Source organism: Triticum urartu, chromosome 7A, assembly GCF_056163025.1.
Source record: "Triticum urartu cultivar PI428250 chromosome 7A, HENAU_Tu73, whole genome shotgun sequence".
Classification (NCBI taxonomy): Eukaryota; Viridiplantae; Streptophyta; class Magnoliopsida; order Poales; family Poaceae; genus Triticum; species Triticum urartu.
Window position 1 is genome coordinate 60,347,785 of NC_141879.1, and position 26,544 is coordinate 60,374,328.

Here is a 26,544-nt window from a genome sequence, read left to right on the forward strand (position 1 = left end):
CGGGTAGCTCTTGTTGAGGCGATTACCGCCATACTTCGCTGCTGTGTTGAGTACTTTACTCCATCTGATTTGGAGTGTGTCTTGGGCTGCCTTGAGCCTTTGCTTCTGCCTTTTTAGACTCCTCGCGGTGGCAACAAGCCTTTGATGGGCATTTTGTTGCTCTGGGCGTCTGTCCGGTGTTATGTCCTCCGGACTATTATCCTTGACAGAGTTGGTTTGTTCGGTTTGATTCTCCGCGTTGCCGTGGTCCAGCAGTGGTTCGCCCTGCTCTAACGTTGGGTCTATATGATCATTATTTTTATCAAGGCGGGATTTGGGGCGGCGCTTACGCCGCCGCTTTGACTGCTTCTCGAGGGGACAACCCTTCGTTGCATCCTTCCGTTCCTCCTCGTCGTTTTCCTTTGGTGTGTCCACCAGCACGTCGACATCGCGGGGCGCGAAGCCGCTCCTGAGGAAGAGCTCGGCGATGGCTTCATGGAAGAAGGCGTCCATCTCGTCCAGCGTGTCCTGGTGGGTGGGCGACTCCTCGCGACCCTCCAGGATGCTGCGCGGGCAGTAGCTCTCCTCGCCGATGCCGGACCGGAGGATGACACCGAGGAGGAAGCGCTGCTCTCGGACGCCGAGGCGCTTGTTGCGCATGGCCACCCTGCCAGCGATATCCGCGCTCACCTTGCGGTCGTCACACGGCATATGGCACACGTCAAGATGGCAACGGGAATGAAACCCACCGGGTTTTGCTTGCCCAAACCCATCCCCACGAGAAAATCGCAAACCCGTCCCATCAACGTTTGCGGGGTTAAATTTTTGCCCGTCCCCTAAATCCATCGGAATTTCAAAACCCACGGGGAACCCGTCCCCACAAGCACTCAATGAATACATCAACATTGGAAGAAAAACAGGAGCATATTACAGCAGCAGGCGACGGCTGGGGGACCTAGGTTTAGGTTTAGGTGTCGTGTTGTGCGGGAGAGAGAGTCCTAAAGAGCGAGCAACACTACAGCGACCGAGTGAGGGGTTGATTTGTACTCCAGGGCCTCGATGCTGTGGGGCTCGGCTGCTCGGGCACTGTGGCTTTGGGCCACTTGAGTCAGGATGAATCGATGCGTGCTAAATAATGTATTTTGACGGGTTTTGTGGGATTTCGGGTTCGGATAGTACTCAAACGGGTTCAAACTCGCGAAACATGCCGGGTTTAATAATGTACCCACGACCAGCCCCGCGGGGATAGAAAGTTGTCCATCCCCGTTCCCTAATAGGGTAAAAATCCGCGTGGACACGAGTTTCAAGACCCCATTGCCATCTTGAGGCACACGTAGTCCAGCAGGTAGCACCGCGAGTACCGCCGACGGGTGATAGCCGTGCGCACCAGGGAACTCACGGCATGCACAAGGAGAAGCACTACGGTGAGCATAAGAAGCGGCTCCATCGTGTCCGCGTGCTTCATCTCCTAGGCGTACCTCGCCCTCAGCACGGAGTGTGTACAGTTTCTTTTTGACAGCAACTACTAGCCCTTATTCCTCAGATAAGGCGAAATGATTTTTCTAGCAGAACCGGTTCCTTCTTTAGTACTCCCTTCGTCTGGAACTACTTTCGCTGAAATGAAACATTCATTCCTATGACAAGTAATTCGGGATAGAGAGAGTATATGATACACACGAGCAGCATGTTCGAAATTTTTTAAAGATATTTTACGATACATCATACTAACTAATCCAACGGTCTTAATAATTCCCAATTAGGGATAAATTTCTCCTTTCTGACTTTTAACTGTAACGATTTAGATAATTAATTAAAATATAATTCATCTGCACATTGTCGTCCCCAGCCTTCAGCATCCCGACACACCGCCGCCAACAATCACAGTCGACCCAGCCTACAGGCCGCCGGCGGCCACCCCCAACCTTCGCATCCCAACGCCACTTGCAGGCCGCCGCCCCCACCAAGACTTCCATCATCTTGACGCTGCCTGCAATCCTCCCGGCGCGCACCCTCGTCCATGGCGGTGTGAGTTAGCAAGGCTGCAAGTTGGAGTGGGCTAGCAAGCCTATGTCGCTCAAGGCTCATGCAGGTATGTATTGATTAGTATACAATTTTGTACGCAGCCGCCAGCACACATCAATCCATCACACACTACGCTCCAGCGCCCCCCGCGCGCACACACCCATCGTTAAGCTAGCACAGACACCCAGCACTCGGCACGAATGACCAAAACACACAAGAAACCGGAGGAGAGATAAAGACGAGGGACGGAGCTATCTTCGTGAGGGAGGGGGGCTTACGATGGGCGCCAGTGGTGACACGGGGAAGGAATTGATCTCGGAGCAATGGCCGGAGTTGGTGTCTGTGGCGTGGGGCTCCGTGTGATGGACAAAGGCCGCCGAGCGTCCGAGTAGAACGCCACCGAGCGGCGTGGTGGGCGGCTCCGTCGAATTGCTGGGTCCGCCTGCGTGCGTCGGTGACCTCAGCGCGTCCTTGGCCTGGCCGAGTTTTAACTGATTACCACCCAAAATGTCCCTACCGTCATAATATACATACTACCCAAATCGTGTTGTAGTATTGGTAAATCTGGAACGTTCGTCCACTTAAATGGATGGCTAATATATCTTAGGTGTACTGTAAAAGATCTCTAAAAATATGCATTACAATAGTTTGCCTATAACAAAAAGAAACTGGAGCGTTACATTTAGCTGCAAGTATAATAAGAAACTAAATCCATCCTATATCTACTATACTCTACTTCTCTACTTCCTTTTTACTACGCCGACATAAGGAAGCTCCACCGAGCCCAAGTAGAGTTTGCCGTCATCTCTTTCCATGATCTCGGTTGGCCTGACTTTCTTTGGCCCTCTCATCTCCTCGACTATCTTCCCATCAGCAGCGACCCTCACAGCAAGAAGATGGCTATCACGACCAAAGGGCAGCTCATTTCTCTCACGGTGCAACGCCACCCAGTAGCCTCCTTTCCTGTCGGGCCTCACGTTATCTGGGTAGCCCGGCAGGTCGGCCAAAGGCTCGGACTTGCCCGCGTCGACCCCTTTGATCCAGTGCCTCAGCAGCTTGCACGGGCCAGTAGATGCGACCACGAGGTGTGTGCGGTCGGCGCTGAGCGCGACGCCATTCGGGTATGTCATCCTTGGTTGGAGCACGGTGGCGTCCGATGTTCGTGGATCATACATCATGAGGCGGCCCGTGGAGTCCCCGGTCTTGGTGACATCTCGTGTTCTGACCTGTCGTAGTTCATCGAACTATGGGTGAAGTAGACTTGACCGGTGACTTGATCGACGTCAACCCCGTTGGTGAAACGCAGCGGCATGCCATCAATCTGATCGACCAACACGGTGGCCTCCCCGCCGCCGGGCGGCACACGCATAAGGCCTTTGTACGCATCGGCCACGTAGAGGTCACCCGTTTTCTGGTTGAAGCGCAGACCAAGTGGGCGACCGCAGCGGTTCTCTATGTCCGCCTCCGTGCCAAACCTGGATGTCGTGCACGTTTCGCTGTCGTAGCCTGGTCCGTAGGCGTATGTTGTCCAGCCAAGCTTGGGCCCATTCCACCTCAGGATGCGGCCGTCGGAGACGCTGCTGTAGGGGCCTCGGCCCTGAGCGTCGAAGGCGACGCTCTCCGGCCCGTGCACTTCTCCGGGCGGCAGGGGCAGCTGTTGTGCCCGGGAGGCGTCGAAGCTTGCGGATCAATCGATCCATCTATTGTATATAATGATCTCATCTTCAATAGTTTCATTTCAAAAGAAAAAGTCTTCAACAGTGTATAGCTAGCTACCACGTCATACCGACTCGACCGTCGTGCATGGATCTAAAACCCGGTGCCACCTCATGGTGCACGCATCCCCGCCACTAGACATCATCGACGCTTTCCGCCTTGTGGCGGTGCTCCGCAGAATGGCCTCATTAGAAGAGATCAACGGTCGTGCCGCTCCCGCTGGAGGACGACCGGCGTCAGGGTTGCTATAGCCTATAGGAGATTGGAGAGGGAAGGCTAGGGTGCGGCCGCGACCGGTTCTTCCTCCAACACGACGACCGGAGTGGTCCGAATTCATGACGATGGAGGAGCTAAGTGTCCTTGCAGACGACCGCGATGCCAATAGAGATCGTTGCAGCGCTGTCCGTAGAGAATGCCTCGCTGCCATCACGACCACATCACCACCGCTAGGATGGCCTTGTTGCCCTGAGTAGGCGCCGCTAGGAGCGCCCCACCACCTCCCGTTCTTAGGCCAAATGATTTTAACTATTTCGGTCCACTCCCGCTCTTGCGCCCGAAGTGCGGCCTCGTAAGAGAGATGTGGGCCCTAGGTCAGGCCTAGGCCGAACCAGGTTTCTCTCTCTCTCTCTCTCTCCACCAGTTTATGCATGGACGACCGTGATCGATTTTTGAGGGGGGCTATTTGTGTGTTGCGCGGTGGACAATGGTCGCCGAAGCTGCAAGCGGGATGACAATGCATGGTGGCAGCTGCAGATCCGCACTTGAGCGGCCATCTCCGCCTATGTCTGCTCCTTGCACTAGACTAGTTACACAAGGTAGTTGAGACGCTGCTGTTAGTGGGGAGCACGTCGTTCGTACACAATTAGACATACATGCATGCATTCAAATTAATTAGCTACTAGTAGTAGTGCATATGTGCGCGTGAGGATGATGTCAGGTACTACGCATGGATCGATGTGTGTGCACATTAGCAACAAGCAATGAGAGGATCACTGTTAGATTTGGACGTGCCGCTGAGATGGGTTCACAAGAAAGAAGGATCAATCCATGGGAGATAAATTTGACAATGAGCGAGAAATCGATCAGTGAAAGATGAGGTTGACCAATCATTAATGGAAGGCCAGTGAAACGATTGATTAATACTAGTACTAGTACCAAGAAAGAAAGAGAAGATCTAACAGTAGACACGGACGGACCGCTGAGATGAGATTGGCATGAGATCGATCTGTGGAACGCAACAATTCTCTAATGAACAAGAAGCAATCCGACGTGGGTAAACCGAAACGGCGAAATCACATCGACTTCCCCCGACCGATTCATTCATTGCTCCCCTACCCACACCCACACACAACACCACATTGGTGCTGCCACCCAACGCCCCATCTCCCTCGGAGACTCGGACCTCACCGCCGCCCCCTCCCCTCCCCACCCCTCGAGCGAGGAGGAGGTCGGTCGGCGTCCCCAGATCCTTTAAGATATTTGAACTGGAGCTCTCGATCACTCGCGCACCGGGCACAACCTCCGTCCGCTCTTCTTGCTTGCCGGCGACGCCAGCATGGAGCTTCCTCCGTGCTCACTCGGGCTAGGGACGCTCCTGCTCGTCAAGGTAACTTGTCTCTCGCCCGCCCATCTTTGATTCGCTCTTCTCCAACGCCCTTCCCTTCCTCCCCTCCCCTCATGAGTTTCCATCCTCGGAGCGCAGACACCATTGGAATCGAACCCTAGCCAAGATCTGGTTTGCAATTGTACGTACTGCCCAGACAAAAGAGCACGTTTTGGTTCCATTTTTACAGGCTTAAAACTGGAGCATCACTTTTATGACGAATACGCATCACATACAGTACATGCTTATTACTTCTATGCAGCATTTTTTGGTTCAAGCACAAAACCTACAGTAGTATATATCTTGATTTGTTCAATTTCTACTAGAAGAAGAGAGACAGGTCAACTTTGTGTAGTTTATGAAATTTCTAGAGGCTTGGCTCCATAGCAATGTCAATCTGGTAGTTTGCTTGCTACCAATGTGGTATCAATTGGTTTTGGTTCAATGCCGACTTATTAGTTTTGGCACTGGTTGCTTTTTCAAAAGGGAGGAGCTAATCACATGTGATTGCACAAGTATCACTCAATCTCTTGAGACTGGATTGGATGATGCAACCACATAGCAGATCTGATGGTACTAGATGCGTTGGAAAATATAATCATCATCTTTCCTCTCTTGGTTTTCTTAAATTTACTAGATGTTTTTCCAGAGTCTTTCGCTGCACGGACCCTCCACTCCCATTATTCGGCAGCATAGTGGTCTACTAGGAATGCGTCAGGATGTTAATTGCCATGTACGGTAGCCACTCCCGCAAGTTCTACCACACGTCCTTGACGGTGTTGAGACGGCAAACGTGACAAAGCACTCACTATAGTTTTACTCTCAATGATGGTTGTTTCGGACCAACATCAGCTAATATATAACCAAAAAATGAAAATGTTTTCAGAAGGTGCATATTTAACCTGTGGCATTTCACTCACCTGCCATGATATGCCTTCAAATTTGAAACTTTAACTCTACCTTTACATAAATGATATGCTGTTCATAACTAGCAACTCAGAAAAATTACCTTCAAATTCACTTTTTATGTCACTGACCAGTGACAGCCCAAGCTTGCACTATTGTGGGTTAATTCAACAAGTTGTTTCCGCAATGTGGTAATGAACAGACGGATTGATTTCTATTTATTCTCAAGTTATATTTCTAGTTTTATTTTATTTGAGGTTCCTTCCTGGGTTAAGTTAATTTCATATGCGGCTGCTTCTGCCATGTGTAATGAACTGGGGATTAACTTGTTGTATTCTGAATTTTAGATAAGTAAAGAATTCACCCTTGATGCTGCTTCTTTAGTTGAGACAATCTGGTCCCTGGCTTCTACTGCAACGAGATGTGCGATGGCTCATCTCACTCAACTCTTGAAGACAGCGTGTGTACCAGGAAAGGAGAATGGCAGAAATGCAAGTTGCGACTACTTGGAGTGGTAAGCTTGCTGCAAGTTGTGACTACTTGGAGTGGTAATCTTGCTGCAAGTTGTAAATATAGCTTCAAACAATGCTTCTACAAATTATTCTAGCCATGTACATGAGAAAAAAATGCTTCTCCAGCAAATTTCCACACCAATTTGTTTGTCTATCGTTTAGATTTTCTACTTCTGAAAATAAAAAATTTAGTAACAAGCTAGCCTTCTCCATTAACCACTTTGTGTGTGCTTCTATGCTATATGAACAGGTTTTGATTTGGCCACTTCCCTCCCTGATGTGCGCGTGCAGGTGCTCCATGTGCTTCCTTCTTCCCTTCGTGGGACGCCGCTATCCCGCTGCTCTAACGCCATGGATTGACAAATGTAAGTATTTATCTTTGTCTCCCCTTACCCTCTGTTCTTGTGCTTCCTCTGGGCTTAATTTGCATAGAAATTATTTCTTCAGAGAGGACAAGAGGGGATGTCTTGTAATCCAACTTGTCTTCTTGAACAAATGAAGCACAATCCTTTGCAACACTTGAAGTTTCAGACTGAATGAAATACATTGGCCACCTGTATTTAGAAACTTTACCCTATGTAGTATCATGTACCTTTAAGGGCTTCTTTTGGCGGATTCTTCCAGAATCGCCCCTCTCCTCAGCTACTCCCAGAATCTTTGACCCACATTATAGTAAAACTTGGTAGTCAAAGTTGTGTTTTTAGACCTCTAGTATCTGAAATGACATGTTTTGGGGAACAAGGGGGAGCCCTTTTAGTCTGCTCCCTGTCAGTATAGTTTTTTTAATTTGCCATACTTGCTGCTGTCCTCTTGAGTTCTAATTTCGTCTTCTAAAGCAATGAATTTTTCCCTTATAAAGGTCATCTTGTTATAGTTAGGTGTTGTTGTGCTGCTTTCGATCAGTAACACAAATGATAAACTAGATGCAACTTGGTTCAGGGTTAGTGGTCATTTGTATGGATTACAGAGTATAGCTATTGTAGGAATATTTGCTTCAATTTGGCCTTGGTATTAGAGTACAACTATCTTGAATCTACAGAATATAAGTCTTGGAGTACAACTTGCAAGACATTCCAAGCTAATTAGGCTCTAACTAGCTAGGATGGTCAAACAAATGAGGGTTGGAGATTCTATGAGAAGCTGGGGAGGGGGCCAATTCTCCCAGGATCGGCCAAAAGTACTGACTTTTAGTTATGAAGAAGCCCGTTGTGCCTGTCCTTATTGAGCAACAAACTTTCCAAAAGTGATAATGGCAATTTTTGTGAAATCAGTAGTGCAGTTTGCATCTTTGTAACAGTACATGCTATAAGATCAACATTAACACTAAAAGTGGGCTGTGTAGTGCCTGGAAGTTTAACTGATTATGCGGACCTACTTTCATCGTGCCTCAAATTTCACAATCATTATTTTTTTATTTTAGATGCCTAGAATTTTGGCAAGCCAAGTTTCGCTGTTAAATGCCGACTTGTCAGTTTCCGTATTGGTTGCTTTTTCAAAGGGATGAGCTAATCACATTTAATTGTGTAAGTACCACTCAACCTCCTGAGGATCGATTGGATGATGTGATTATATAGCAGATCTGTTGGTACTAGACGAGATGTTGTGTAGGAAGGAAAATATAATCATCATCTCTCCTTTCTGGGTTTTCTTAAATTTACCTCCAAGATCTGATTTGCAGTTGGACGTACTGGACTGGCACAAGAGCACATTTTGGTTCCATTTTTACAGGTTAAAACCTGGAGCATCACGTTTATGACGAATACGCATGTCGTACAGTACATGCTTATTATTTCTATGCAGCATTATTTGGTTCAAGGACAAAACCTATAGTGCATGCTTATTATTTTTATGTAGCATTTTTTGGTTCAAGCACAAAACCTACAGTAGTATCTTAATTTGTTCAATTTCTACTAGAAGAGAGACAGGTTAACTTTGTGTAGTTTATGAAATTTCTAGAGGCTTGGCTCCATAGAAATGTCAGACTGTTAGTTTGCTTGCTACCAATGTGGTATCAGCTGGTTTTGTGTTGTTCAATGCCGACTTATCAGTTTTGGCACTAGTTGATTTTTCCAAAGGGAGGAGCTAATCACATTTGATTGTATAAGTATCAGTCAATCTCTTGAGACTAGATTGGATGATGTAACCATATAGCAGATCTGATGGTACTAGATGCGTTGGAAAGTATAATCATCCTCTTTCCTTTCTTGGTTTTCTTAGGGTTACTAGATGCTTTTCCTTAGTCTTTTGCTGCATCGACCCTCCACTCCCATTATTGAGCATATTGGTGGTCGACTATGAATGCATTGGGATGTTAATTGCCGTGTCCGGTAGCCACTATTGCAAGTTGTACAACACGTCCTTGACGGTGTCGAGACAGCAAAAGTGACAAAGCACTCACTATAGTTTTAGGTTTTGTTTCAAGCATTATCAATTACTCCCTTCGTACCAAAATAATTCTTTATCAGTTCTCAAGCTGATATGTTTTCACAATGATGGTGGTTTCACACCAACATCGGCTACTATGATATACTTCTTTACCTATATCAGCAGTTAATATATAACTAACAAATGAAAATGTTTTCAGAAGGTGCATATTTAACATGCATATTTAACACTGGAACGAGATGTGTGATGGCTCATCTCACTCAGCTCTTCAAGACAGCGTGCGTGCAAGGAAACTAGAAGGGCAGAAATGCAAGGGTGACTGCTTGGAGTGGTAAGCTTGCTGCAAGTTATAACTATTGCTTCAAATAATGCTTGTGCAAATTATTCTAGCCATATATGTGACAAAAAATGCTTCTCCAGCAAATTTTCTACTTCTGAAAATTAAAAAAAAATAGTGACAAGCTAGCCTTCTCCATTAACCACTTTCTGTGTGCTGCAATATGAACATGTTTCGATTTGGCTGCTCCCCCTACCTTATGCGCGTAGGTGCTTTGTGTGCTTCCTTCTTCCCTTCCCGGGACGCCGCTCTCCCGCTGCTCTGACGCAATAGACAGACAAATGTAAGTATTTCTCTTGTCTCCACTTTCCCTCTGTTAGTGTCCTTTCTCTGGCACTAATTTGCATAGAAATTATTTTTTAAGAGAGAACAAGAGGGGATGTCCTGTCATCCAACTTGTCTTCTTAAACAAATGAAGCACAATCCTTTGCAGCACCTGAAATTTTAGACTGAATGAATTACGTTGGCCACCTGTATTTAGAAACTCTACCCCATGGAGTAGCATCTACCTTTAGTTTCCTAGATGCCCATTGTGCCTGTCCTTAATTAGCAACTCACTTTCCAAAAGTGCCGATGACAATTTTTGTGAAATCAGTCGTGCAGTTTGCATCCTTATAACAATACATGCTATAAGATCAAAGTACCACTAAAAGTGTTCTCTATAGTGCCTAGAAGTTTAACTGATTATGCGAATCTGCTTTCATTTGATTGTGCCTCAAATTTCACAATCATTATTTATATATTTTAGACACTTGAAAATGAAGGAAGAGATGCTATGATTGTATGTTGCTTCTGCTGTATGTTGATCTACCTGCCTTTCCTTTTGTTATACATGCAGCCAAAATTTCTGGAGCAGGACAGTCGCTTGACATTTTGTTATACATGCAACTGAGCCGGTCGGTTAGCGGCTCTTAAATCTATCCGCCAGTGTCACCATGATGATGACGACATCCACTCCACATGCTTGTGCTCGGTCGACGACGCGACCGTCTCTTCCTCACCTCACCTCAGGCTGGCGGCGTCCAGATCAAGTGGATTCGTCAATGGCCTCAACAGATGCAGTCTGATTGCTCTGTCACGCCATCATGAAGGTACTCCCACTCCTCTTTGATTTGCTCCTCTCCCCTTCCCTTCCCCTTTCTTCTCTTTTACAATTTGTTTCCTTCCTCACGCAAGCGTCTCGGATAGGCTCCTTCTCCACAACCACACACGGGAAGCCATGGAAGCTCCATGTGCTTGTTCTCCATGGAGGTCAGCAGCTGCCGTGATGGAAGCAGGTCCCAGAGCTTGTCAAGGTTAGGATTTGGCAGCTGCGCTCCCTCCCTATTGATTAACCTATGCTAGTTTTTGATAGTTTGCCTTAATTTTGCTTCTAGCACATGGTTTTGCATGTATTGCTAGCGTATATTAAACTAGCAAGAAATAAGTGGCTCTGAAGCTACTTTTTTTACCAGTCTAGTCTTGATTAAATCCAGACTTTATTTACTTGTAGATGTATATTGCTTCTTTTGGTTGGTACCTGCTAACTGGTGGGATATGGATTACGTCAAATGTTTATGTCAGGTGATGAATGTATCTGTGATGAATTTTTATGCTCTGTTTAGAGAACTCACTTGGGTTTGCTCACTCAAAATGACATCAAATTCTTGAAATCTAGTTCTTAGCCTCGAGTGTCAATGTGCGGCTTGACTGAATCTTTAATGTAATTTTTCTTGTACTTGTGTTGTATAACTAATGCTAGTGCGGAGAATGAGCACTTCAGATTGGTAGTAAGCTGGCTAAGTACTTGGTCTGAATCACACGATTTTGTTTGCAGCATAATAGCACCATGCTTAGTTGGTATACTTATGCAATCATCATTTTCCTTGCTGCTATTTTTGTGGTTACTTTGCACCACCTTGTTATCTCTATTTTGTTACACATCTGCTCGTACATTGATCATATGACAATTGTCCTTACTGCTACGGAGTAACACTTTATTGTATCATTCCATCTACATGCATATTGCTACCTCTTGAGCATTGCATTGGTTTTCCCTTGAAGAGGAAAGGGTGATGCAGCAAAGCATCGTAAGTATTTCCCTCAGTTTTTGAGAACCAAAGTATCAATCCAGTAGGAGACCAGGCGCGAGTTACCTCGTACCTACACAAACAAATAAGAACCTTGCAACCAACGCGATAAAGGGGTTGTCAATCCCTTCTCGGTCACTTACGAGAGTGAAATCTGATAGATATGATAAGATAATATTTTTGGTATTTTTATAATAAAGATAAAAAGTAAAGATTGCAAAATAAAAGGTAATAGAAATAGCTTGTTGATGGAAGATTAATATGATGGAAAATAGACCCGGGGCCATAGGTTTCACTAGTGGCTTCTCTCAAGATAGCATAAGTATTACGGTGGGTGAACAAATTACTGTCGAGCAATTGATAGAAAAGCAAATAATTATGAGAATATCTAGGCATGCTCATGTATACAGGCATCACGTTCGTGACAAGTAGACCGACTCCTGCCTGCATCTACTACTATTACTCCACACATCGACCGCTATCCAGCATGCATCTAGAGTATTAAATTCATAGAACAGAGTAACACTTTAAGCAAGATTGACATGATGTAGAGGGATGAACTCATGCAATATGATATAAACCCCATCTTTTTATCCTCGATGGCAACAATACAATACATGTCGTTTCCCCTACATTCACTAGGATCGAGCACGGCAAGATTGAACCCAAAGCTAAGTACTTCTCCCATTGCAAGAAAGATCAATCTAGTAGGCCAAACCAAACTGATAATTCAAAGAGACTTGCAAAGATAACCAATCATACGTAAAAGAATTCAGAGAAGATTCAAATATTGTTCATAGATAATCTTGATCATAAACCCACAATTCATCGGATCTCGACAAACACACCACAAAAGAAGATTACATCGAATAGATCTCCAAGAGAATCAAGGAGAACTTTGTATTGAGATCCAAAGAGAGAGAAGAAGCCATCTAGCTAATAACTATGGACCCGAAGGTCTGAAGTAAACTACTCACACATCACCGGAGAGGCCATTGAGTTGATGTAGAGGCCCTCTGTGATCGATGCCCCCTCCGGCGGAGCTCCGGAAAAGGCCCCAAGATGGGATCTCTTGGGTACAGAAGGTTGCAGCGGTGGAAATAGGGTTTCGTGGTGCTCCTGGATGTTTTCGGGGTACATAGGTATATATAGGAGGAAGAAGTAGGTCGGTGGAGCAACGAGGGGCCCATGAGGGTGGAGGGCGTGCCCCCCTGCCTCGTGGCCTCCTCGATTGTTTCTTGACGTCCACTCCAGGTCCCCCGGATCACGTTTGTTCCAAAAATAACTCTCCCGAAGGTTTCACTCCGTTTGATATTCCTTTTCTGTGAAACACCGAAATAGGCAAAAAACAGCAATTTGGGTTGGGCCTCCGGTTAATAGGTTAGTCCCAAAAATAATATAAAATTGTCTAAATAAAGCCCATTAACATCCAAAAAAGAATATTTAATAGCATGGAACAATCAAAAATTATAGATACGTTGGAGACGTATCACATATGAATGGTGCTTTCTTTTTGGTACAGGTAACTAGTGTCGCTGATCTGCCAAGCATAGGATTCCAGAGCTTCTTGTCATCAGCGACCTACCTCCACTGGGACCTGACTGCCATCCGACAACACGTGAGTCATACCGGACATCGTTGGGACCTCCATGTCCGGCTACATGGGTTGCGATGAGCCCCTGCTCTCTCTCTCTCTCTCTCTCTCTGCCCTTAGACGGTATGGCCATTTAGCTAGTGTGCGACTGTTGTCGTCATGCTGTGTGTAGTGGTGGTGGTCTTCCGGCAACTGACATGATCTTGGGATTGTGGTCATATTTCATGTCGATTAAACATATCATAATAGTTGTACTTTGTGAGGTCATGTGTGTATGTGGCTGCTACCATGCTTTGTTGCCCATGCAAGATTCTGTTGTGCCTCGACAAATATTCTTCGGTTTATCCATTTATGTACCTTTTTTGCACTACAAGTTACAGGTTTGGTATTGGTCCTTGTTCTAGCTTTGGTAGGATCCTTGCTTATGTTCGGATGTTGATTTGTTAATAATGGCTATCGTCAAGTAGAAAGAAAACTATTACCTATTAACTGGTGTAGTGTTGCTGGGCACATATAGATAGAACAAGTGTTATCTTTGTGTGCTTTGCAGGGAGCCATCATGCATGTGCTAGCAATCTTTATGACTAGTCTTGGATGAATATTTAATCTAGTTGTCTATTTGATTGTCAATTGTTTGCTATGTTAGCTGAACAAAGGGTGCTTCTTCTAATTTCTTATGCTAGCTGATCAGTTTCTAGAGCTGAACAATATATGTAGTTTCTTTTAGCTGGGCCCCGGCGCAAATCACACCTGCTCTCCCTGGAGCTCTCTCCCTCCTCTAACGCCTCCGATGAACACTTCTTCTCTGATTACAGCCGAGGTGAGCCACTCGCTTCGTTTATTTTGCATGATTACTCTCATTCCCTGTGTGTCCACAACCATCGAGCCGTGGTAATTGTATACTGGCCATTGCACAATGGGCATTTCTTGGGCTGGGTTTGGGGCTGTGGTGATGGTGTTTGCTATAATCTACATTTCTGTTTCTGTGAATGACTGAGGACAAAATTATTTTCCTTGCTACGGCTGCGGCTGCGTTTCACCATCTTAATTGGCACTTCTAATTGTTACACATGTTCTGAATTTATGATGCTCAGGGTCCCATGTAGTTTTTAAACTAAACTTGATGTAGAAGATGATCTTTGGAATAAACTAGATGCAGAAAATTATCACCTTTGGCAAAACAAGTATAAACTTTGGCAACTTAATTCACATGTCATCTCTGTTTATTACTTGACAACAAATTAACAAAGTGGCCGCGACTTGGAAGACGTTTTACTCGACCACAGAATGAATTCACTTGTAATGTTGAAATATTTTCTGTAATTCCTGGCAAACCAAAATAGTATGCAAATTATTTCGCCACATAATGGTCATGCAGCTGGTTTGAACTCCAATACTTACATTTTGATTCCTGGGTGCAGATGATAGACATGATTTCTGATTTCTTCCATTGAAGGCCTTAGTGGGCAGACCACTAGGGAGATTTTTGAGATGCTCAAGGAGTGAGAGAGCTTCATCTTGCAGTGCAACACACAAGATTGAGGTCCAGAGCAGGTACCTATAGGTGCAACGGTTACATCAGGCGGTGCCAGCACCCCCATGGAGGTGGTGGCTTCATCGGCGCCTCTTCTCTAGTGACCACTGCTTGCCTAGGTAAGCCACTCAGTTGGTCCCACTACTTCGCTTTCTCTTCTACTCTGCGTGCCCACGGCCATCCATTCGTGGTTCATTTAATTCCATGGCAATTTCTAGGATTTTGGGTTGTGCGTCTCGTGATGATTCTGGCTTGATAGTTAGTGGATTTAGCCCTCAAGTTTAGTACTCTGAGTCTGCTGTTGTTGTTGGCTGCTGTGTTGTTGTAGTTGTGATTGCTTTGCACCACCTTGTTATCTCTATTTGGTTACACATGTGCTTGTCCATTGACGATATGGCAATTGTCCTTGCTGCTATGAAGAAACACTTTATTGTATCAGTGCATCTACATGTATGTGCGGTGCTCTCTTTTTGGTACAGGCAACATGTGTCGCTGATCTGCCAAGCATATTATGATTCGAGAGCATCTCGTCACGTCACCAGCGACCTACCTCCACTGGGACTTGACTACCAGCCGACAGCACAGCGACCTACCTCCACTGGGACTTGACTACCAGTCGACAGCATGTGAACCATACCGTACATCGTCGGGACTTCCATGTTAGGCTACATGGGTTGCGGTGAGCCCCTTCTCTCTCCCTCTGCTTTTAGAAGGTCTGTTCATTGAGCTGTGGGCAATTGTTGTCATCATGTGTGTATTGGTGGTGGTCTTCCGGCCACTACCATGATCTTGGGATTGTACTCATATTTCTTTCTTGTCGATTAAACATGTCATAATACTTGTGCTTTAAGAGGCCATGTGTGTATGTTGCTGCTAGCCTGCTACTATGCTTTTTTTGCCTATGCAAGATTCTGTTGTGCCTCGACGAATATGCTTTGTTTTATCCATTTCTATATCTTTTTGCATTGCATGTTACATGGTTTGGTAGTGGTCCATGTTCTAGCTTTGGTAGGATCCTTGCCTATGCTGGGATGTTGATTTGTTAATAATGGCTATCATCAAATAGAAAGAAAACGCTTGCTTATTAACTGATGTAGTGTTGATGTGCATGTATAGATAGAACAAGTGCTATCCTTATGTGCTTGGAGGGAGCCATCATGCATGTGTTAACAATATTTTTGACTCATCTTGGATGGATATATTTAATCTAGCTATATGTTTGATTGTCAGTTGTTTGCTATGCTAGCTAGACAAATGGGCGTTTCTTTTATTTTGCTACGCTAGCTAATCAGTTTCTGTAGCTCAAATTTTTTTTGTTGTTTCCTAGGCCGGATCGGAGATGGGACTCGGCGCAAATCACACCTACTGTCCCTCCTCTGACGCCTCCGGTGAACACTTCTTCTCTGACTACGACCTAGGTGATCCAATCTCTTCCTTTCTTTTGCATGATTACTCTCCTGACTTGTGTGCACAACCATCGAGTCGTGGTAATTTTATGTTGGCCATTGCACCATGGACATTTCTTGGGATGGGTTTGGGGCTGTGGTGATGGTGTCCCACATTTCTGTTTTGTGACTGAACGGCGACCAAAATATTTTCCTTGCTATGGTTGCGGCTGCATTGCGCCATCTTATTTGGTACTTCCGACTGTTAAACATGTTCTGAATCCGCGATGCTCAAGGTCCCATGTAGTTTTTAAGCTAAACTTGAGGCAGAAAATGTTTTTGGAATAAACTAGATGCATAAAACTATCACCTCTAACAAAAAAAGTGTAATCTTTGACAGCTTAATTCACATACTAGCTCATATAGTATTTTTTTCTACGAACCAATCTCGCTTCCTAAACTGGGTCCATGGTTTTTTGGGTGTATATTTGTTGCTTCCCTTGTTGATGTTGTATTGCCCAGCAAAACAAAACAGTCTGTGTAGTTTTATTTCTCCTCTTGCTCAGCAAGGTTGTTAATGGCCACTGATGAGTAGTATATAGTTTTCTCCTCCGGCTACGAGTTTCCTTGATTTTCATGTGGCTCTGTGACTCGTTGTGTCCCGAGCACTCAAATTTCTTTTGCGATAATCTCCAAAGGGTTTGGGATCTCTTATGTTGCTCCTTCATGAGTAGACGGATGGAACATTTGGGCTTAGGATCTTGCTGCATCTCTCAACACTCTTCAGTCTCTTCAGGCTGTAGTTGGCAAGGATAAGCAGTGAACGATATATCTATTATTTACCACCTCTAGGTCACAATTTAGGACGTTTTCAATATTGATAGCTCATTGTTTTGAAATTTGACAATCAGTTCCTATGAAAATTATGTTTCTTCAAATTGAACCAAATATTCATTATAAACATATATTTCAAAATAATCTAGTCTATACCTATACTAATTACAGACTCTCAAAAAGTTACCATGTTAATTAGAAAATACTAACCATTCATCCGGTGGGACCAAATTTTTACACTCTGGATTAACTCATATAATCCTTGAGTAACAAGATTAATCATAGGGCCCACAATCCTGCCATGATTGTAGAGATGAAAACCGACCTTTAATCATAGGGCCCACAAGGCTTCCACAGTTGTAGAGATGAAAACCAGACTTCACGCAACAATGAATCTAGATAAACGATCCAGCCAGCCAAACCTCTCCCCAATTCCATTGGTTCTAAACTCTGCCCCAAGAAGGATTGGCTGCAATCCATCTTCATTGGTCTAGCGGAGATGGAGATCCTTTCAATCTCCTTAGCTTCCATGCCAAGTCAAATTGCAAACCACGATGAACGATGCCGTGGAGAAGGAGGTGCATCAATAAGAGTTTGAGTTGGATTGAACAACCACCATAGCTGCTGAGGCCGTAGGCCGCAGATTGGAGGAAGTACGGCAGTCTTATGGCGCTGCGGCCCTTAAAGGGAAGAACAACAATGGATTCCTCTAGGCGTTCTCTTGATTTCCTCCTCCTATTAATATCATGAACAACAACAGATCCTCCTAGGAGATTGTACCAATTAAATCTACATGAGGATCCTCTCCTGGAGGAAGGTAAGTGCCTCTGTAACTTTTACAGAACAATTTGAAGAGTAGCAGAAGAGGGGGGTTGATCACGCAAGTAGTTCACTAGACATGTCATGCTAAGTCTGGCTGATGACGACGTCACCTGGTGTTGAGTAGCAGCAAGATAGTAGTGGCAGTCAGCAATCGACGGGCCTAAGCCAGATGAGTAGCAGCAATTATCTCATGCATCCACCCATGCTACCTGAATCAGATCGAATAGATGCCATTGTTGGGAAAGCTACAGAGCCAAACGACTATGGTAGACTGATTGCAGTATAGGTAATTAAGGAGCTAGCAAGGATGCAATAGGTTTGTATTTTTAGTGATTATTATGATGTTGTGAGACATGGTCTCAAAGAACAAGTAAAACCTTAGAGTTTCGTTTTGAGGATTTAGATGATAAGTGTTTTGTTTCAGACCTATCTAGATACATATTAATACGATGGTTTTGTTTTGTGGGTGCCATACAATACAGTTAGGGGATTCAGTTCAAGAAAGATGTGGCCGTACTTCTGGCTTTTGCAGAGTGAACTCAAGAACCTCTACTTATTTTGTTGGAAACTGAATTAGTCGTTTTGTAGCGTTTCTTCAGTCTACCTCTCTCTGCTTCTTAAATCTTATAGGAAAAACTACAAGTTTGTAGTTGGATCTGTACTTTCAGTTTTATGCTTACCCAATTATCTAATAGGACACGCGCATCATAAAAGCACAAACCATACTCTGTTCTGGTGATTTTTTTCTTTATAGTGTTGTCTGCACTTTTGTTTTATATATTCTTATTTGCAGACATGGAATGTATATGCATACACAAGGTCAAAAACATGGCACCTTAGCAGCATCTATTTTAAGCAATACGGGAGATCGAAAAAGATGCTCAAGTTAACCTCATGGTAAAGCTGAACGGCACTCTGTTCATCTCCTCGATAGTGTTAAAAAGTAGCTCTGTCTGGAAAACAGAAAATGTCAAGTTTTGTCATCTTCATGTCGTCCTATTTCTCCCCATATTATGCAGCAAGTGCTAACTGTTACTGTTGCTTTTGTCCCTACAGACCAAATCAGCGGTTGGTGCATCGTTTCTCAAGTAAAAAACCATTGTAGTGAAAGGTTTTGAAGTTTAGTTCCTGATTCACAGTGCTTACCTTGATGTTGTTCAGATCAAGTTTCAGCCTTCTTATGTTGTAGATTGTTTACAGTTTCTACGCCGGGCTAAAAACTTCTAGGTCCAAAGGTGTGTGAGAAACCATCCGTATGGTCTCGGGTCAGGGTTATTTTGAGGTAATCATATGTTAGTTGCAAACTAGATTAACTAAGCATACATAGGTGGTTATATGATCTCATAGACCTTCAAAAGTTGCTATTGTCTGTTCTAGGCCGCATCATATTGGTTAAAGTATCAGAGAAGGTAACACGTTTGACCTACTATTGCTCACTACTCCTCGGTAAACAAATATAAGTGTGTTTAGATTACTAAAATAGTGATCTAAATGCTCTTATATTTCTTTACAGAGGGAGTATTAAATATTTACGCCTGTTCTTTTGTTTTGGAAAGTGTTGTCCCAATGAATGCCCAAAAAATGTTTCTTTTCAAGAGCTTGGATTTTTCTTCTGAGAAGTTTCTATATACACTTAAATAGACAGAACTTTTATACAAAATATGAGTGTATTCACTATAAGCTCCTTTTATAAGCTACGAGTAATGTTTTTTCCATCTAATATAAGAATCATTGTATTTTGTGTTTTGGCTATACATTTTGCCTATAGGTTCACGTACTCCATTTATTCTATTCTATTGGTTCCTCTAAATGTGTCATGGATAACTTGAACTTCATTAGCACAAGCTTACAGATTGAAAAATAGGTCACCTCATTAATCGAAGAGTAGACAAAGTAGCAGGTATGTAATGTTTATTTTGCTTTCTGTTGTGTTGTTTTGGTTCAGACTACAAAAATTACTTTATATAGATGTTTCAACCAAACAGTGCACTCCTAAAATTTGACCTTTGTTATGCATGATGGATGATTCACAGCATTCTGAATATGGGTGTCCAGCTATACTGCCTTCTTTATATGCTTCTATATTATCCCCTGGTATTAAAGAGTGCTTAGTTAACAATTTGCAAAATAATTGTTGATCATAACTTACCTGAAAAATAATATTACGGAAGCTTAATTATAAATCGCTACTCAGGATTTGAAGACATTGATAATTACAAGCATCCGATGTTCAAGATAGATAGATTGCTCGAGAGCACGATCTTCATTGTCGTTGCACATCAGTATCTTATAAGGTACTTTTTTTTTCAAAATTTGTATATGTATTGCAATAATGCCAAATCTACCACATTGATACGATCTCCTCATATCAGAACTTCGCATGCAAGAAAAGAAATCAGGTTATGGCAGCATATGATTCTCGCATTAGTTTTTCTGTTGTGAATTTCTGTAATTTTCTACTTATGTGCTAATAAGGCTTTTAAGTGCATTAATATTTCAAGGATATTTCTTGCAGGTGTATCAAGCTATTTGAGATGTCCAGAGCATGCAGTGAGTGAGATTGATCAATCATGCATGCTAACTTAAAATCAAAACTTAAGGAACCACATTTTGATTGCAAAAGTATTTTGATGGGGCTACGCTTAGAGACAAATCATTCACGTTATTTCATTCTAAATGTTTCTTGAAAACTCCATAGCTTATTTCCACTCTCCAATTTAATTGTCTCATAGTGTTAATCATATTTCCATGGTGCATAATTATTAGTTGGGAGATATTCAAAAGTTGCATTCCAAGTTCTAATATATTTTGAACTCCTGCTATATTAACAGACAAAGATCTTCGATTATTTCAAAATTCATGTTTTCAAAATCACTAGACCGTGCGCATGCACGGGTTGACAACTAGTAGTATTAATATGTTGAAGTTGTTGTTATTTGTTATATATTGATAGTTGTGATCAACCTTTAAATTCAGGTCCTGCATTTGGATCTCATTGCTGTTGCTTTGGTTAGGCAGCAATTTAGAAACTCTACAGCAGTAGGCGCTCGCGCGTACTTGCATGTCACGCTAATCAAGAAAGAAGCATATAGTTAGTTCATATTGTGTCTGTAAAGGCTAGCCTGCCTAGTTAGGGCCCGTATCTTATGTATCTTAGTGCTTTTAATCCTCCGCTGATGTATCTCCCATTGTGGTCTATGGCGGATTTTCGTTGGGTCTATCCCCATTTCGTGGATTGTATCCTGGTATATCAGGTTTAAATTGCTGCCACCGTCCATCAGGGCTCGTGTAAAGTGGTATCCGTTAATTATTGGGTCTAATACCAGGGCAGCCCATCCTGCACGCCGGATACTTGCTGAGTAATCATGATGGTCGAAAGTGATCGTTTGAGACGACAAGTGGTAGGAATTCGCTGTGATAGGCCCTTGGGCATGTCTCTCTGGGAGTGTGCTTTGCTTCCCTTGATCACGTGTAACACGTTGACTGTTTTGACTTCTGGTGGAATCATCTTTTGTTCCCTAGTGTCTTGCTTGAGAGGCTCATCCTCGTCTTCGCTTGGTGTATCCTCCCCCTTGTGTATGGCGTTGAGCTTGCCGGACTGCTTGAAGACCCAACATTCTCTGTGGGTATGATTAGCGGGTTTACCAGGGGTGCTATGGATCTGACATACTTGGTCCAGAATTTTGTTTAGGCTGGACAATTCGTCTCTGGCGCCTTTAGAGGGCGGCTTTTGCTGACTTGGCCGCGAGCTTTTGAATGCGCCGTTTACTGCCGTGCTCTTCGTGCTGTCTTCTTTATTCCGGCGTTTGTTATTGTTGTTGCGCCGTGATTTCCCGTTTCCATCTCTAGCTTAGGATGTACTGGGGTCGCTGGTGCTGCATCTGGCTAGCCAGCTATCCTCACCCGCGCAAAAGCGGGTCATGAGGCTTGTTAATGCTGCCATTGTTCTCGGCTTTTCTTGGCCGAGGTGTCTGACAAGCCATTCGTCACGGACGCTATGCTTAAAAGCTGCCAAGGCTTCGGTGTCCGGACAGTCGACTATTTGGTTCTTTTTAGTAAGAAACCTGTTCCAAAGCTTTCGGGCTGACTCTCCGGGCTGTTGAGTTATATGACTCAAATCGTCCGCGTCCGGAGGTCGGACATAAGTCCCTTGAAAATTTGCCCCAAAAGCGTCTTCGAGCTCTTCCCAGCTTCCAATGGAGTTTTCGGAGAGGCTTTTAAGCCAGTGCCGAGCTGGCCCTTTGAGTTTGAGGGGTAAGTATTTAATGGCGTGGAGATCGTCTCCTCGAGCCATATGGATGTGGAGGATATAGTCCTCAATCCAGACCCCAGGGTCTGTTGTTCCGTCGTACGCCTCTATGTTTACGGGGTTGAATCCCTCTGGAAATTCATGGTCCAGCACCTCATCGGTGAAACATAGGGGGTGTTTGGCGCCCCTGTATCTGGGCGCGCCGTGGTGTTCGGATGTTTGGTGTGTTGCATCGTGTGCTGGAGTGCGCTTGCGTGGTCCATAGATGGATCTAGTTGCTCCGTCCTTTTGATGCGAGCACTTGCGTGGATCGCGTATTGGCTTCTGTGCGGCGTTGCTTGCCGCTCCATGTTGGCCATGAGGTCGTCTATCCGCGCCCAGGTGGCCATTTTAATTTTTGGTTGCAGGGGATCTAAGGCCTCCTCATCGAATTCAGGTAGCAACTTCCGCTTCGGGTAGCTCTTGTTGAGGCGATTACCGCCATACTTCGTTGCTGTGTTGAGTACTTTACTCCATCTGATTTGGAGTGTGTCTTGCGCCGCCTTGAGCCTTTGCTTCTGCCTTTTTAGACTCCTTGCAGTGGCAACAACCTTTGATGGGCATTTTGTTGCTCCGGGCGTCTGTCCGGTGTTATGTCCTCCAGACTATTATCCTTGACAGAGTTGGTTTGTTCGGTTTGATTCTCCGCGTTGCCATGGTCCGGCAGTGGTTCGCCCTGCTCTAACGCTGGGTCTATATGATCATTATTTCTGTCAAGGCGGGATTTGGGGCGGCGCTTACGCCGCCGCTTTGACTGCTTCTCGAGGGGACAACCCTTCGTTGCGTCCTTCCGTTCCTCGTCGTCGTTTTCCTTTGGTGTGTCCACCAGCACGTCGATGTCGCGGGGCGCAAAGCCGCTCCTGAGGAAGAGCTCGGCGATGGCTTCGTGGAAGAAGGCGTCCATCTCGTCCAGCGTGTCCTGGTGGGTGGGCGAATCCTCGCGACCCTCCAGGATGCTGCGCGGGCAGTAGCTCTCCTCGCCGATGCCGGACCGGAGGATGGCGCCGAGGAGGAAGCTATGCTCTCGGACGCCGAGGCGCTTGTTGCGCATGGCCACCCTGCCAGCGATATCCGCGCTCACCTTGCGGCCGTCACACGGCGTATGGCACACGTCAAGATGGCAACGGGAATGGAACCCACCGGGTTTTGCTTGCCCAAACCCATCCCCACGAGAAAATCGCAAACCCGTCCCCGTCCCCATCAACGTATGTGGGGTTAAATTTTTGCCCGTCCCCTAAATCCATCGGATTTTCAAAACCCACGGGGAACCCGTCCCCACAAGCACTCAAGGAATACAACAACATTGGAAGAAAAACAGGAGCATATTACAGCAGCAGGCGACGGCTGGGGGACCTAGGTTTAGGTTTAGGTGTCGTGTTGTGCGGGAGAGAGAGTCCTAAAGAGCGAGCAACACTACAGCGACCGAGTGAGGGGTTGATTTGTACTCCAGGGCCTCGATGCTGTGGGGCTCGGCTGCTCGGGCACTGTGGCTTTTGGCCACTTGAGTCAGGATGAATCGATGCGTGCTAAATAATGTATTTTGACGGGTTTTGTGGGATTTCGGGTTCGGATAGTACTCAAACGGGTTCAAACTCGCGAAACATGCCGGGTTTAATAATGCACCCACGAACAGCCCCGCGGGGATAGAAAGTTGTCCATCCCCGTCCCCTAATAGGGTAAAAATCCACGTGGACACGGGTTTCAAGACCCCATTGCCATCTTGAGGCACACGTAGTCCAGCAGGTAGCACCGCGAGTACCGCCGACGGGCGATAGCCGTGCGCACCAGGGAACTCACGGCATGCACAAGGAGAAGCACTACGGTGAGCATAAGAAGCGGCTCCATCGTGTCCGCGTGCTTCATCTCCTAGGCGTACCTCGCCCTCAGCACGGAGTGTGTACAGTTTCTTTTTGACAGCAACTACTAGCCCTTATTCCTCAGATAAGGCGAAATGATTTTTCTAGCAGAACCGGTTCCTTCTTTAGTACTCCCTTCGTCTGGAACTACTTTCGCTGAAATGAAACATTCATTTCTATGACAAGTAATGCGGGATAGAGAGAGTATATGATACACACGAGCAGCGTGTTCGAAATTTCTTAGAGATATTTTACGGTACATCATACTAACTAATCCAACGGTCTTGATAATTCCCAATTAGGGGTAAATTTCTCCTTTCTGACTTTTAACTGTAACGATTTAGATAATTAATTAAAATATAATTCATCTGCACATTGTCGTCCCCAGCCTTCAGCATCCTGACACACCGCCGCCAACAATAACAGTCGACCCAGCCTACAGGCCGCCGGCGGCCACCCCCAACCTTCGCATCCCAACGCCACTTGCAGGCCGCCGCCCGCACCAAGACTTCCATCATCTTGACGCTGCCTGCAATCCTCCCGGCGCGCACCCTCGTCCATGGCGGTGTGAGTTAGCAAGGCTGCAAGTTGGAGTGGGCTAGCAAGCCTATGTCGCTCAAGGCTCATGCAGGTATGTATTGATTAGTATACAATTTTGTACGCAGCCGCCAGCACACATCAATCCATCACACACTACGCTCCAGCGCCCCCCGCGCGCACACACCCATCGTTAAGCTAGCACAGACACCCAGCACTCGGCACGAATGACCAAAACACACAAGAAACCGGAGGAGAGATAAAGACGAGGGACGGAGCTATCTTCGTGAGGGAGGGGGGCTTACGATGGGCGCCAGTGGTGACACGGGGAAGGAATTGATCTCGGAGCAATGGCCGGAGTTGGTGTCTGTGGCGTGGGGCTCCGTGTGATGGACAAAGGCCGCCAAGCGTCCGAGTAGAACGCCACCGAGCGGCGTGGTGGGCGGCTCCGTCGAATTGCTGGGTCCGCCTGCGTGCGTCGGTGACCTCAGCGCGTCCTTGGCCTGGCCGAGTTTTAACTGATTACCACCCAAAATGTCCCTACCGTCATAATATACATACTACCCAAATTGTGTTGTAGTATTGGTAAATCTGGAACGTTCGTCCACTTAAATGGATGGCTAATATATCTTAGGTGTACTGTAAAAGATCTCTAAAAATATGCATTACAATAGTTTGCCTATAACAAAAAGAAACTGGAGCGTTACATTTAGCTGCAAGTATAATAAGAAACTAAATCCATCCTATATCTACTATACTCTACTTCTCTACTTCCTTTTTACTACGCCGACATAAGGAAGCTCCACCGAGCCCAAGTAGAGTTTGCCGTCATCTCTTTCCATGATCTCGGTTGGCCTGACTTTCTTTGGCCCTCTCATCTCCTCGACTATCTTCCCATCAGCAGCGACCCTCACAGCAAGAAGATGGCTATCACGACCAAAGGGCAGCTCATTTCTCTCACGGTGCAACGCCACCCAGTAGCCTCCTTTCCTGTCGGGCCTCACGTTATCTGGGTAGCCCGGCAGGTCGGCCAAAGGCTCGGACTTGCCCGCGTCGACCCCTTTGATCCAGTGCCTCAGCAGCTTGCACGGGCCAGTAGATGCGACCACGAGGTGTGTGCGGTCGGCGCTGAGCGCGACGCCGTTCGGGTATGTCATCCTTGGTTGGAGCACGGTGGCGTCCGATGTTCGTGGATCATACATCATGAGGCGGCCCGTGGAGTCCCTGGTCTTGGTGACCATCTCGTGTTCTGACCTGTCGTAGTTCATCGAACTATGGGTGAAGTAGACTTGACCGGTGACTTGATCGACGTCAACCCCGTTGGTGAAACGCAGCGGCATGCCATCAATCTGATCGACCAACACGGTGGCCTCCCCGCCGCCGGGCGGCACACGCATAAGGCCTTTGTACGCATCGGCCACGTAGAGGTCACCCGTTTTCTGGTTGAAGCGCAGACCAAGTGGGCGACCGCAGCGGCTCTCTATGTCCGCCTCCGTGCCAAACCTGGATGTCGTGCACGTTTCGCTGTCGTAGCCTGGTCCGTAGGCGTATGTTGTCCAGCCAAGCTTGGGCCCATTCCACCTCAGGATGCGGCTGTCGGAGACGCCGCTGTAGGGGCCTCGGCCCTGAGCGTCGAAGGCGACGCTCTCCGGCCCGTGCACTTCTCCGGGCGGCAGGGGCAGCTGTTGTGCCCGGGAGGCGTCGAAGCTTGCGGCGGCGGCTGCCATGGCCCCGGGCATGAAGAGAAGGACAAGTATGACCAGAGCGACGGTGGCCTTGAGGAGGCGGCTCATGCTGCAGCCCATGTTGGCTGGCTGGCCGGCTACCTTAAGCTTGTCGATCGATCACGTCGGCTGTTCGATGGAGGTTGGTTGTACCGTGTGTGTCGATCTGCTGGATGTGGTTTGGTTTGATGGATTGAAGGGAGGTGTCTAGATGTCCTATTATATGTACTCTGATGGACAGCTACAGGTCCGAGTCGGCCCATGCATGATCCACACGTACGCCGAGACGGACGGAGGCAATCGAGTCGAGTTGGATTCGAAGCTTGCGGATCAATCGATCCATCTATTGTATATAATGATCTCATCTTCAATAGTTTCATTTCAAAAGAAAAAGTCTTCAACAGTGTATAGCTAGCTACCACGTCATACCGACTCGACCGT

General features: G+C 45.8%; 2 pseudogenes; both read right to left on the minus strand.

Annotated features, from left to right (window-relative positions):
• Positions 1 to 2,741: 2,741 nt before the first annotated feature.
• Positions 2,742 to 23,187, minus strand: LOC147957762 (protein STRICTOSIDINE SYNTHASE-LIKE 10 pseudogene; annotated as a pseudogene).
• Positions 23,188 to 25,146: 1,959 nt separating this feature from the next.
• LOC147957763 (protein STRICTOSIDINE SYNTHASE-LIKE 10 pseudogene) lies at positions 25,147 to 26,273 on the minus strand (annotated as a pseudogene).
• Positions 26,274 to 26,544: the final 271 nt, after the last annotated feature.